This window comes from Bombyx mandarina, chromosome 13 (genome assembly GCF_030267445.1).
Source record: "Bombyx mandarina strain Sakado chromosome 13, ASM3026744v2".
In the NCBI taxonomy this organism is placed as follows: domain Eukaryota; kingdom Metazoa; phylum Arthropoda; class Insecta; order Lepidoptera; family Bombycidae; genus Bombyx; species Bombyx mandarina.
Genome location: NC_143220.1, coordinates 2,330,721 through 2,344,353, shown reverse-complemented (window position 1 = coordinate 2,344,353; position 13,633 = coordinate 2,330,721). Strand labels below are relative to the sequence as shown.

Here is a 13,633-nt window from a genome sequence, read left to right as displayed (position 1 = left end):
TTATTCAATAAATACGAGAAATAAAAGCAAACTCATAATAACCCGCCCCTTGGCCAGGGCATAATTTATAACAATAAAAACCCCGGGGCTATTTTGATTTAAACTTTTAAGTTTAAACTTAAAATGAAAAGTACCTTAAATGCGCTAGTTTATTATAAAGTCGGTGACAAAGTTAATAATGAAACAGCATGGCCTTAAATTTCTGCTCAACACAGCAATAGAATGAACAGTTATTTTAGCACCGATCTGTAACGTGGACTCTTTGTTCTCTATCATATATCTTATATGTACTTGATGAATGTATGTATAAAATGATAATCCAAATACGTAGTAATCCAGCCTTGAAATTTCAAAAGCGCTCGTCCAAGTTTATTTAAATAAAAAAAACTGGACACGATTCGACTATATATCATTCGACTTTTGCTACTTTTAGGTAACCCTTTTCTCTAGAAAATTAAATTAAATCCCAAGCGAAACTCCAAAATAATTCCAACACAATCTTCTTGCATACATTAAGAAGGGCAAACAATTTTCACCCAAAGCAGACATGCGCAAGATGCACTGTATACTTACTATGGATGAACAAACAAAATTATTCTGAAGATTCGGCGATCAAACTTTATCGTTTAATAAAATATTGATATGCGAAATTAATGATAAAAATTTTGTTCAAAACATTAACATCAAATGCAACCATAAACGAGCTCCAGACGAAATCCAACCAACTTCAAAGTCGCGGCACGTTTCTAACTAAATAGTTGTTCTATAAAGCTTTGTGCCTCTGTAGCGGACGTCTGGCTCAGTAATGGGTATAACTCCATTGCATTCGCGGCGCCCGGTCCTTGATTAGACGCGTCTGAACTGTCCTCCAGCCTCGGAGTTCTGTCTCGGTGGCCCTTGTTCAATGCGACTGATTGAATCAAATTGTTTTCAATAAATATATGAACGTATAATAAACGTAAATACGAAATTTTCTATATTAAATTTTCTGTTATTACTTGGCCAACTAATTAACCATTCAAGCACAACGCCAAGAGGGCAATCCTGGAAAGCGTTAGGGTTCATGGGGGGAATGCTTCTGCGTGTACATAGACATTGCAAACACAACTACTCACATGACAAAACTAAGCACATTTAATTGCATTGCTTCATGCCAAAGACACGGTGCTGAAATCAGCTCATCCCACTGGAATTTTCCCATTTAGTTATGCTCCATGCATAGCTAATGTTCATGACTAAGCATAACTAGTCACACTGAAGCGGACTGTAAGTTTTTATGTCGTCAATGACAATACAAAAGAATTTATTTAACGGTCAAAGAGTTCACCTTCGAAAGACCAAGTCGCAATTACCTAATGAAAACTTATTTTTTATAAATTCCAAGTAAATTACGCAAAATGTAAAACAAATGACCGGCGATTACTCCACATTAATTGTAAAGGTTAATTAATTAAAGAACAACCTTGTGCGGAATCTAATCCGCCAGTTGCTCAACTTTACGCACGTACAACATTAAAAGCCTTTGTTTTGGAAATAATGATTGGTAATTTTTTTTAGGCCGGTTAACACTACTTCTGTGCCAAATTAACGTTTAGTTATTTAACATAAAGACTTTGAAATGTACTGCAAAATTCATTGTACCTTCTAAAGCGACATAGTTACACTACAAGTTGCTCATACTACTATTTCTTCATAATATCATTACAGATGATTGAAATAAATTAAAAATTAAAGAGGGGACGGTTAGCGTGGTATGGACATGTGATGCGTAGAGAGAAGATGCTTTTTTTTTTTTTTTTTTTTTATGATTGGAAGATTACTGGTGGCCCGGAGGCCTTTCCAGCTTCACCAGGACAGGTGGGCGAGCAAAGACTCAGCCAGGAGGGGTGGGATTTGCTAACAACCGCCTGAGCGCCTCCGAAGGAGACCTAACAACTCAAGAGCAATTGCTTCGCGAATGAATCTACTACCGGATCGGAATCGCGACCCACTGAGAAGATCCGGCGAGAAACTCAGCGGGCTGATGCATGGGTTAGGTTGCACGTCGACCTCTTTGTCGAGTTCGACGAGTACGGTTACCGGGGTTCCTCAGCCTGCTTCTAGTGTTAGAGCTGAAGGTATCTAATGCAAGAGTTATTGGATCTGATGGATCCGTAAGGACGTGTCTAGGGCGACGACGGTGACTTGCTTCTGCGTGATCAGGATTCGGGGAGTAATCAGCGGTGGCAACGATAAGGCGATTATCATGACGCATAGCCTTATCGAAGTAACGTTCCGACATTGACTTCATGTGTTTGCGGATCGATTCGAGGCCCAGGTCATCGTGTAAGTCGATGTTCCTCACGAACCACGGAGCCCCGACGGCTAACCTGCAAAAGCGGGATTGTAGGGATTGGAGGGTGTCTATGTGTGTGCGGGCCGCGTGAGCGAACACCACACTCGCGTAAGTCATGACGGGCCTTATGCAAGTTTTGTAAAGTGTCACCTTGTTCCGAAGGGACATTTTACTCCGCTTACAGATCATGGGATAGAGTCTGCCGAGAATAAATGCGGCATGGTCGCGGAGAGAGAAGATGCATGTGACTAGGAGATGTATGGAAATGGTAGTTATTGTAGAGGGGGAAGAGGTCGATCGAAGAAAACACGGATGGAGTGTGTGAATGACGATATGAGAGAGAGAGAGAGGAGTGAGTGTTGAGATGGCGGGTGATAGAAGAAAATGCAATAGAAAAATTCGCTGTGCCGACCCCACCTAGTTGGAGAAAAAGAAATAGATGATTGAAATAAGAATAATATTCTTTTATAAACATCGACTGGAGTAGACCAAATCGGATGGGGGCATGAAAGTGCCGATCGTGCATACATAGAAACCTTGATTCCCAGAGGTTCTGCTGTTTGTTTGTATGCCGATGTATATGACACCATGAACCTAGTATCGACTATGACCACATTAGTAATGTTCAAAAGGAAGGCATAAGAGAGAGCGATTTTCAGAGAACAATTTTATACGGTCTATAGCTTTGTTTCTTTTCAAGAATAGATATGTTAAGAGTAATTCTAGAAAATCTCAAAATAAAGTTGGAGTAAGGTGGTTACCAGAACCAATCATCACACCAATATGAAAGGCGCCACTGAGATAGGTTGTTCCACGTCTGGGCCCATCGGATCTTAACGCGTGATTGCTAATGGCAGAAATATGCCCGCCAACAATATCCCACTACCAACCATACAACACCAGATGACTTATAAGATCTTTTGGACACTGTAGTAATAAAAAGTAGAAGATCGTTCATAAAAAAAATACTAGATAAATCTACCTCATAAAGATTTATACCACAACTTCAAAGAAAGTAACCGATCATGCCACTCGCTATACACTCTGATTTTGGGCGGAAACACAATACATTTACCGTGCACATCGTCACTGAAGGTTTAAACGCAAATTCCACTGGAAACAGTTCCCATAGTTTGCTCGCTACATTTGCATACTAGAATGATGATTGTGGAAGCCTTAATATCTACGTACAGATTTTTATGCATCTACTTAATCAGACTAGCTCTTTGTGTTTAGAGACTGCCGAAGCTTATTTTATATGATACCTTTAAACGAGCAATTCTTGTATATATATAATCTGAATCTCGGAAATGGCTCCAACGATTTTCATAAAATTTATATATAGGGGATTTCGGGGGCAATAAATCGATCTAGCTACGATTTATTTTCAGAAAATGTTGTTTTATTCGTGTTTTCAATAATCAACTCTTCCCGACATCTATTGGCGAATAATAATACTATTTTTCTTAATTGAGGGCAACTAACTGCTTTATAGACACAACAAGATGGCGTTGTCAAAAAAAAAACCGAGCAAAGCTTGGTCATCATCTGGTGAATATGAAAGCGTGAACGCCGCAACACACTTTGAGGTCAAAGCAATCATGGGATCAAAGTCTCAGTTCTGGAGCCGCTGTCCGGCTCTTCAAGCAACTCCTTGGCATAGTAGAGAGAATGATAGAACCCACCCACACGGGCTCACAATACTTCCCTTACTACATACCACCTAAAACAGGGGTTCCCAAACTTATTTTGTCTACTGCCTATTGAGAAAAAATTATTTTTTAAGCGCCCCCATTTTTTCACCTACTTAAAACTGAGCTCAGTCAGTGTCTAAGAGACCTCCTACATGAAATTACAAATTGCCTCCCAAGCCTCTACACAACGCACCTTTTTTTCTGGGCCTGTTACCGCCCCCCCTACAGCGCCCACAGGGGGCGTTATCACCCACTTTGGGAAAGGCTGACCTAATATTATACCAATGAATTCGTTCATTAAGAAACTATGCGTAAATCTATTATAGTTAGGGATGCCCCGTGGTAATACTAGTGTAATGTTGGGTATTTTAAAGCAACAGATTTGCAATATATATCTTTTGAGAATATATTTAGAAATAGTAATCACTATCACTGCCATTCCTATTTTTTCCGCGTAGCAATAATTCGTTCCAGTTTGAAGTTGGGGGTAGCTATTGTCCCGTATAATTGAGACTTAGACCTGAAGTCTCAAGGTGGGTAGCGGCATCAACGTTGTTGATGTCTGTGGATTCTGGTAACTACATAACAGAAGATGGACTGTTCACTCATCAAAGTAATAAAAAAGCACCATATAAGCTTTTACCGCACCCTTGCACAGATATGGAACTTCATAAAATGCCTCCCTAGTGCCTCTAAAGCCACCCGAAGAATACTTCTTCCTCTGAAATCCATTCCTTCAACTCAGATTCTGCAGTCAGCTAGATAACCTGCTGTTTTTATGTTACTGGTGGTAGGACCTCTTGTACCGGTGGTAGGACCTCTTGTGAGTCCGTGCGGCTGGGTACCACCACTCTGCCTATTTCTGCCGTGAAGCAGTAATGTGTTTCGGTTTGAAGGGTGGGGCAGCCGCTGTAACTATACTGAGACCTTAGAACTTATATCTCAAGGTGAGTGGCGCATTTATGTGGTAGATGTCTATGGGCTCCAGTAACCACTTAGCACCAGGTGGACTGTGAGCTCGTCCACCCATCTAAGTAATAAAAAAATAAATAAATGCTGCAATACAAATTTATATTACAGTGTAAAAGATAAATAAATTGTGTTTGTTCAACCACAATATCAACACCCGAGCAGCGTTGTATGTGAATCACAATGCCACAGGAATAATTACAGTAGTAAAACAAGCTGCTTATGTGAAAATATCTTTAAACGTATTCACGTCTATTCATAAACAAGTACAAGACTAAGTGAACGTATTATTATGAAAATAAATCAAGTTTATAAGCTAGCATTAACATTACTGTGTAGTGTACAAAACATATTTTATTCGTCAGCAAATTGCTTGTTTACAGTTAGCGTTAAAAGTGTCTATTTTTTTTATTCCTAGCTAAGCTGATGGTCTAGAGAGACCATGTCAGCGTCACAGGGCAGGTGAGCTCAAGGGGCTCAAACCTGACGATGTTGCTAACACGAACCCTAGCAAGAGCCGTGCTTCGCAGAATCTACCACCGGATCGGAAACGCGACCCACTGAGAAGATCCGGCGAGAAACTCAGTGGGCTGTGTCTGAGGGTTAATTTACTCGTCGAGCACTTCGTCGCAAGCGACGGGTTCGACGAGAACGATGACCGGTGCTTGGGATACCTAAAAGCACCGTTAGTGGATCGGGAGTCTAGATGAGCAGTCGTAACCGGTCTAGTACTGACCGGTCACTTGAACCTATTAACATCACAACGTACATGTTGCCGCCAACGTTAAAACTCTATTCGTAATAGGTCGTATTAAAAGCCCGTACTGATAAATCATTCGCCCCGGTTTTAAGGACATCGGCAATCCCCTCTCACAGCAGTTGAACCATGAGCTTGTTCATCCATGAAGAAAATAATTAACATTAAAAGATGAGATTAAGCTTCCAATAATATTGTGTAACTTCTGTTCTCCCCTTCAACAATGTTAGGACAGTGGTACCTAATTAGTTCACCGCCGGCGAGACTACAAAGGGTGCGTGACATTTCTGATTTAAAAAAAAATCGAATTACATTTTAGTACACGAAGAAACTCCCTTCATTGAATCGGTGTTCCATCTACACGTCAAATTCCAATAACTATTTTAACTGCTTTCGATGGCACCTATCATGGACATTGACGATGCCATATATTCAGCCAAGCCAGCGTTTAGAGGTAAGGATTATTTTAAACCCCGATCTGATATGTACTCGAAACCCTGTCAAGGCATATTCAGTTACTGTATGCGGTGGTATTATGAACTCGACCCCAGTCACAATGCTAGATTTATTTTTACCTTCTCACAGGTGTCATCGATATTCATTTGCGAAGTTACTGCACATTTAACTTCAATATTACCACATAATGTATACATCTTTGAACCGTACACCTAGGTAAATAAAACTAAGTAAAATGTATAAATACTATTGTCAACAATTAAAACATGATCGTCAGACACAGAATTAGGAAATACGTGACTTGTAAAACTGACTATAAATCGTTGATTAAAACTTTTTGAATGAAATGAAGGTTTAAAATGTGCTCGATCTTAATATTTATTGTGCAAATTGAAGAATTGTTCACGTATTTTTAAAATACCTTTACTTGTGTTCATATTTGATTCTCTTGTATTTCATTAGCTCACAGAACGACCTAGTAGCACGCTATTTATCTTGCCACTAATAACGATAGTTTGATCCAACGAACAACTTTAAAAGAATCAATCAGTCAAGAAGTTAATTAATATAATAATAATAAGCATATATTAGACAATCTAATAAAAAAATTAAATTATTCTTTACCATTCTTTATTTGAGAATATTTTTAAAACGTGCACTGCTCAAAGAGACAACTACTCGTAGAGGAATTAGAGAATAATATGATTTAAACAACAATAAAGCAACAATTTTGCAAGGTTTTGTTTAATTACCGTTGTTAGCAAGCGACCGTACGGTCGACTTGATTGGCAAGTAGTCTGACAGTCATGGGCATCAGCAATGCAAGAGTCACAACCATACCGCTGCATACTGCATAGTTATTCGTCGGGGCCTAAAAGATAAGAGGCCGGTGGATTCGTATCCAGCGATGCAACGGTGTTCGAATCTCGTAGGCAGGTACAAATTTTTCTAATGAAATACGTACTTAATAAACGTTCCGGATTGATTACCACGGTCAAGGAATAACATCGTCTAATAAAAATCAAACCTGCAAAATTATTATTTGTTTAATTACTGGTGGTATAACCACTTAACGTCAGATGGGCCGTGAGATCGTTTACCCATCTAAGCAATAAAAAAAATTGAGTAATAAAATAAAATTACACAATTCAATTGAACTTGAAAACGTAAATGTAAAAAATATAAACCGACGTTATTTTTCCAATCCTCGCTAAACGTGACCAATTAAAAGTCTATCGAGTTTTTTTTTTTATATGTAACCATGACTCGTGCTGAAATAATCCTTTAAGCTTACCTAATCACGTTACAATAAATTAGTCAGATAATCGTATTTAATTGGAACACTAATCAGAACATAAATCTGTGTTCAGGGAGGTGTGACGCGATAGCGAACTTACCTTGAGAGTAGTGATTTCTGTTTTTTCACAGCGCAGGGCGTTTGCCTAAGTAATGTGGCAATCCAATCAAGTTACAACGACCGAATTCCTACCCTTTAAATTTAACATTACATAGCCTCTTTGAAAGCAGTGAATCAAGATGCCTTTGAACGAAAACTTCAGTGTATCCGAAACAATACAATAACCACTTTATGTGAACGCAAGCGGAATACGTTATCTGTAAGAAGTGCACTGGATCAGTAGGAGATAATGTCTCGTGAGATCTTCCCACGCGCTGTGCGAGCCTAAAACTTTTTGCTTTCATTAGTCAACAGTCCACGCATTATCTCAATCCGTAATTAAAGTAATACAAACAAAATGAAAAGTGATTTTGTATTCATGAGTAGTCAAGTAAATTGTTACTTTCGAATTTGTGTCTTCTTTGTACATTTGTAGTAATTTAAATACATTTTTGGAACGAAGCTTCTTATGGGACGATGCGAAGGGGTACCCTAACCGGGAAAAAACGTCCGTAACGTAAGATTTTTATTAGTAATGCACACAGTCTACGATAGATAAATAGCTTTGTAATAACGTACAAAAAATAACATATTTTTTTATTATACATTTTTTATAAATCATTGTGAATAAAATAAAGTAAAGTAGTTTTTTTTTATCAATAAAAAAATCATAATAAGAAATGTACACCCGAATAACTATTTTCTTTATACCTCGAATAGAACTTAAAATTAATATTTTTATAATAAGGAACTTCGTTCCTATCCGGTAGCCCATGATACCACACATCTTTTTTTTATATCATAATAGACAATATAATGATTTGTTGAACGAATAACTATGCCATTGTAATGTATAGCATATCGTTTACTAATGCATGCTTAGAACACGTATTTCATTGTTCTTGCTCACAGTCTTGATAATCTCATTCAAGTCTGGAGGTGTTATGTATTTAGGACGCTCTTTAAGCGACTCCCTATAAATATTTATGTTACAATTGACTACAATTAAAACATGATTTACTTGACAGGATTAATTGCAAGTCAACTCGCAATAGCAGTTGCACGTTGTACTTGCAATGATAATGTTATTGCATTGAAGAAGTTGTCAATATCGAAGTTTATAAATAGATCACCGTCACGTGTACTAGTAAAGAAAATCACGATCAGAAATCATTGGATAGTGCGCAATCCAATTTCATCTTGACGCCGGAGACGCCACACAATGCAATTTACCATTCAACATTACAACACGCGTGCAAGTCGCCCTCCTATCTTCATCGCACTAAAGCTGCTTTCAGACTACACTATACTATAATGCCATATAGTATAGCACCGTATACTTAGCCAATAATAATATAGTACAGTACAGTGTGAACGTGTCCATAACAATGTATGGTGCGCGATATTGTTGTGCCATGATATAATTAAACTATATCGTCGTTGACAAACCAAAATCTGCTATGTGCAATTTTTGAGATTTTTACTTTTTGACCTTTTCATATAGTTCACAGCCCTATCTACCGTATAAAAAAAAACTGTTATGTGTCTATATCTTAAATATTTATCTATAGCTTTCATTTGATATAGTTCTTAAAAATTCACTTTCATATAAAATTTTATACGAAAATGTTAATTCAAAATAGAGTTTTTGCACAAAGCAGATTTTGGTTTGACAGCGACGATATGCTATTATATTATGGCGTAGTCTGAAAGCAGCTATAGCCAGGCTTGGATGACGCTATACGTCACTAAAATGGTACCATTTAAGTTGTTGTTCGCCGCGCTGTGACAAGTTCACGAGATCATCGCGCGCTGTTTGCAAAACATCGGATCCAACCCATTCCATATTCCTCACGGTCCGCGGTTTCGAAGTATCAAATTTATTTTTATGTATATTTTTATTGTTTGCGGTGAGGATTGTCGCCTCCTTAGGGGCTGTTTGTATGCGGACTGAGAAGAATTACGTACGCGACTGAGCGGATCCTCTTTAGGAATAGCGATAAAACAATTTGTTTAGAAAATGTGCTGTATAATATGACTGCATAAGGTTCATGCTGATATAAATCTGCAAAGTATCATCGTTTTAGTGCTTATTTTATAGCTGAACGTGTCCACCGGGTGCGCTAACGGTTTAAACTCAAAGGAAGATATAAAAAAATTCCCATACGAAATAGTTCACCCAAGAGGGTGCTATAGCTCCGTATCACAAGCGAGATCTCGAAAGTAATATTTTCTACGGAAACTACATGAATGCACGGTTGATTGTATAATCCAGTTAAGTTAATCTGAGTGCGAATCGCGCGGTTTCTGCCAGTTTTCAATTTCACATTCGAACGCAATGATGAATGAATGTTGTTTTCGTGCAAATTTTGTTAATCCAGCACACTATGCGCGTATCTATCCCGCTAATTAAAGCTCAAGCGATGTGTGGCGAATAGTAAGCTGTTGTCAATAATAAGTTGTAGATTATTTTTTGTTAAATTAAGATAGGAAATAATTAACTTTCATTAATTTTGATGCAACCGAGAATAAATACATTATTGAACGATTCTCTCGATTAAATAAAAATAATCAAAATATATTTCTTCTAATATAATACTCAATTAAAAAAAAATTGTACCTTCATCTTGTTTTTCTACCTGTTTCCTGTCTGTATTTCTGTATGTCCTGTATTTCAACCAAAAATAAATCCTACGTTCCTATTTTGAATGATAAAATAGCACTCGTCTCAATTCAATTGGAAGTTGGCCTTACATTTTGATGACTTATGAATTTGAGTTCGCAAGAATTAAAACTACATTTACGACTTTATCTCGCAATCAATATTTTCATTTTATGAATTCCGATGTTTCAAATGGATATTTTGACTAACTTTTGACTATATAAATAGTACTAAATATGTTTGCGACCCGCGAAATCCCAATAAATTCCAATCGTGAGCTTGAAATGAAATTAGATTAAAAATACGTTCGTGATTCGCCTAAGCCTAAGCGTTTGTTAACAAAACAGAAAGCGGTCTATTTTGAAACGTGTCAAGGCGTGAATCGACAAAATAAGACTGAAATTCGAGTTGCTGGGCCATTGCAAGTAATTCACTAGAGGAAATCTGAATAATTTAGTCGGTGTACATTGAGTCACGTTTATTCGCCTGCATCTAGAGTAGGGTGACTATAATTTGTTTTAAAATTAAATATACTCTCTTTTTGTGAAGAAAGGTATAAAAAACACACATAAAACTATTATCTACTATTTTTTTTTTTGTTATGCATATAGCTAGAGTTAATGTTTTTATTTCTACCAACTGATTGACACTTATTTAGTGAAGTGAACTGAAGGGAATCGACATCGCATGTTTATTATTGTTTCATGTAACAGTGGAACAACGTAAATATTGTAAATATTATATTATAATATTGTAATAATTATAATAATAATTATTATTATAAATATTATAATACTATTACAAATATTAAGTATTGTTCAATCAGCCGATGTTATTGAACCGTAAAATTGTTTTCGAAAAACTCACAAAACTACTACCTTTTCAAAAAAGGTCATGGACCAAAATCAAGGTCACCAGAGTCGTGAAAATGTTTTCGACTGGCAACATTACAGATCCTTTTGAAGCGAATCCAGGAAGCTACGCTTTGAAAGCAATCAAGCCGGTGTTAACGTTCAGAGTAATTTCTTTGGCTTCCTTTACGTCATGTTCCACTTATTACTAGTTCAAGTCGCGTCAATAGAATGTCTATGACTCACATTTGCATTTATTTATAGAAACTACTTAATTAAATGTTTTAAATTTTACACTTTTGTTGTTTACAGATACATTTTCAAGAAAAAAGAAGATTTCCTGTTATTTTATTGGGGTAAGTATTACTAAGTATACAGTATGTACAATATACTTAATACTATCGAAATTTAAAGGCGCTAATTATAATGTTTGTCAAAACGCCTGTATCGTTTCCCGAGCAACACTGGTCTTTTTTTTTAATTTAAAATCTGGATTAATAAATGCTATTTTTACTTAGTAAACGTCATAAATAGTTTCGAAATTTTAAATTGGCTCAAAACCGAACTAGATCTCCATCTTTCTGGAAGGTTATACTCGACTTCTGCGAGTGCATCATCTCGCGGAAGAAGGTGGCGGGGTGAGTAAGGCAAAGCTCTCCTCACTACGCAGAAATCCGCCGCCGCCAAGCAGGGGGTCGGGACCGGGTCCCACCATGTCCTGACCCCTAAGAGCTTCGGGCTTTACCCGCTTTGTTCGGGGAGGGACCCAGACGTGGGGCGGCGTGCTCGGCACGCTCGCCCGTAATAGAAAGCCGGATGATGGTAGGCCACGTTCAAGGCGGGATCCCGTCTCGTCGTCGATCCGGCCGCCGGTCCGGCCTCTGGGGGACAGCGGGATGGAAATAATATGCCCTGAGTCGACCCTGTCCCGTCGTCTCAATGGCCCCGACTGGTCTTCGGCCTGGTCGGTCGGCTTTGAGCGGCAGAAGTTTTTGGTGATATTCAACTTCCACATAGCCCACCCGCCGCGCGGATGAGGATCCGGCGATTTTATCCTGTAAAATAAAAGATCTCCGTCTAAATGTGTAATTCAAATATGTTACTACAGTTATTTAAAAGTCAAAACTAATTAAAGGGAAATTCGAACGAAAGTTTATTACCTCGACTATTATTGCATTTGGACGAGCTCGGTTTGTTCGTGGAAACACCGAATCGTATTATAACGTAACTATATAATCGCTAATTGAGTTTTATTCCCAATGCGTCCCTTTGTGGATGCGACGCGAGCGCGCACCGCCGCAATTTATTTATACGTACTTTAATGTTATTGCATTTTTATTGAAAATCTACGATTTTGTTTACATTTCATACGAATTACGTGAAATTAATATGAAACTGAATTCGATTATCTATATATTAATACGTGAAGCAAAAACTTTGTATCCCTTTTTACGAAAATTGCGCGGACGGAGGAGTATGAAATTTTCCACACTTACAGAGAATATAGAGAAGTGCACAATGCTAATATTTTTTTTAAATAATGCATAAAAGATACATTAAATCAATAAAGAAAACATTACACACACTACATACCATGTATTTGACGCACACACTCATGCATACTATTTATTGTCAAACTTTTGTTCTTGACGTCTGTTGTCAAATTGAGATTAAATATTGTTTGTCTTTATTAATATTTTTTATAGTGTAGTCTTGGCGAAATTAGTGATCATAGAAATATAAAATACAATCATAATAATGTACAAACTTACAATTCGAATTAATTATAGTCGAATTTCGACTACTGCGGGACCTCTAGTTAGAATAATTGAGTGATAATAAACTAAGCATACAATAACAGCACAAAATTAAATTGGAACTTGCTTCTATTTCAATTTTCAACATTGCTTTTTACTTAAACTCTTTTCAGTGAATTAAATACTGTAACTTAAGACTGCTTTGGAGCAGAAACAAGCAGAGCGATAGTAAAAACTAGCGCGTACTCAGAATCTGCCACTGCCACTAATAAAATTATGCAAAGTACACAAAACGACTTCCTTAACTTTGTAGAATATAAATAAATACGAAGCTTACCTCTTAGACCTTGTCAGATGCGACGGTTTATACGAAGCTTGAAAAAAATGTATTGGCATTAGTCTCAATCAATTGCTTGGCCTCAACGGATTGCGTTGTGATTGATAATAATAGCCTCTTCATAAAAGATCACGATTGATTCATTTTAGCAATTCGGTCTTATGAAAATAATTTCACGATACATTTAACAATAAATATTTTAATCAAACTACAAACTTTGATTAATAACTGATTAATTCTTAATTGATTTTTTCACAAGCTCACAGTCATATGATTAATTATCTCAAATAATGATTCAATTGAATTCACTGATTCAATTTTAAGTGTTACTTAAGGGACAAACTAATCACGAGCAATCACACTGCTTTTTGTTTTCTAAACACACCTGAACCAATAGTCCAATTAGCTTTTAGAACAAG

At 37.1% G+C, this 13,633-nt stretch overlaps 1 protein-coding gene across 5 annotated transcripts in view; it reads left to right on the top strand.

The window, feature by feature from the left end:
• LOC114249168 (uncharacterized) overlaps positions 1-13,633 on the top strand; it is a 156,469-nt gene that overhangs the window by 94,958 nt on the left and 47,878 nt on the right. For 4 of the 5 annotated variants that reach the window (XM_089732565.1, XM_089732567.1, XM_028182647.2 and 1 more), the window contains one exon: positions 11,433-11,476. The exons of the other annotated variant lie outside the window; for it this stretch is intronic. The gene's annotated coding sequence lies outside the window, so the exon portion shown is untranslated. The remainder of the gene's footprint in view (positions 1-11,432; positions 11,477-13,633) is intronic. 5 annotated transcript variants of the gene reach the window in all.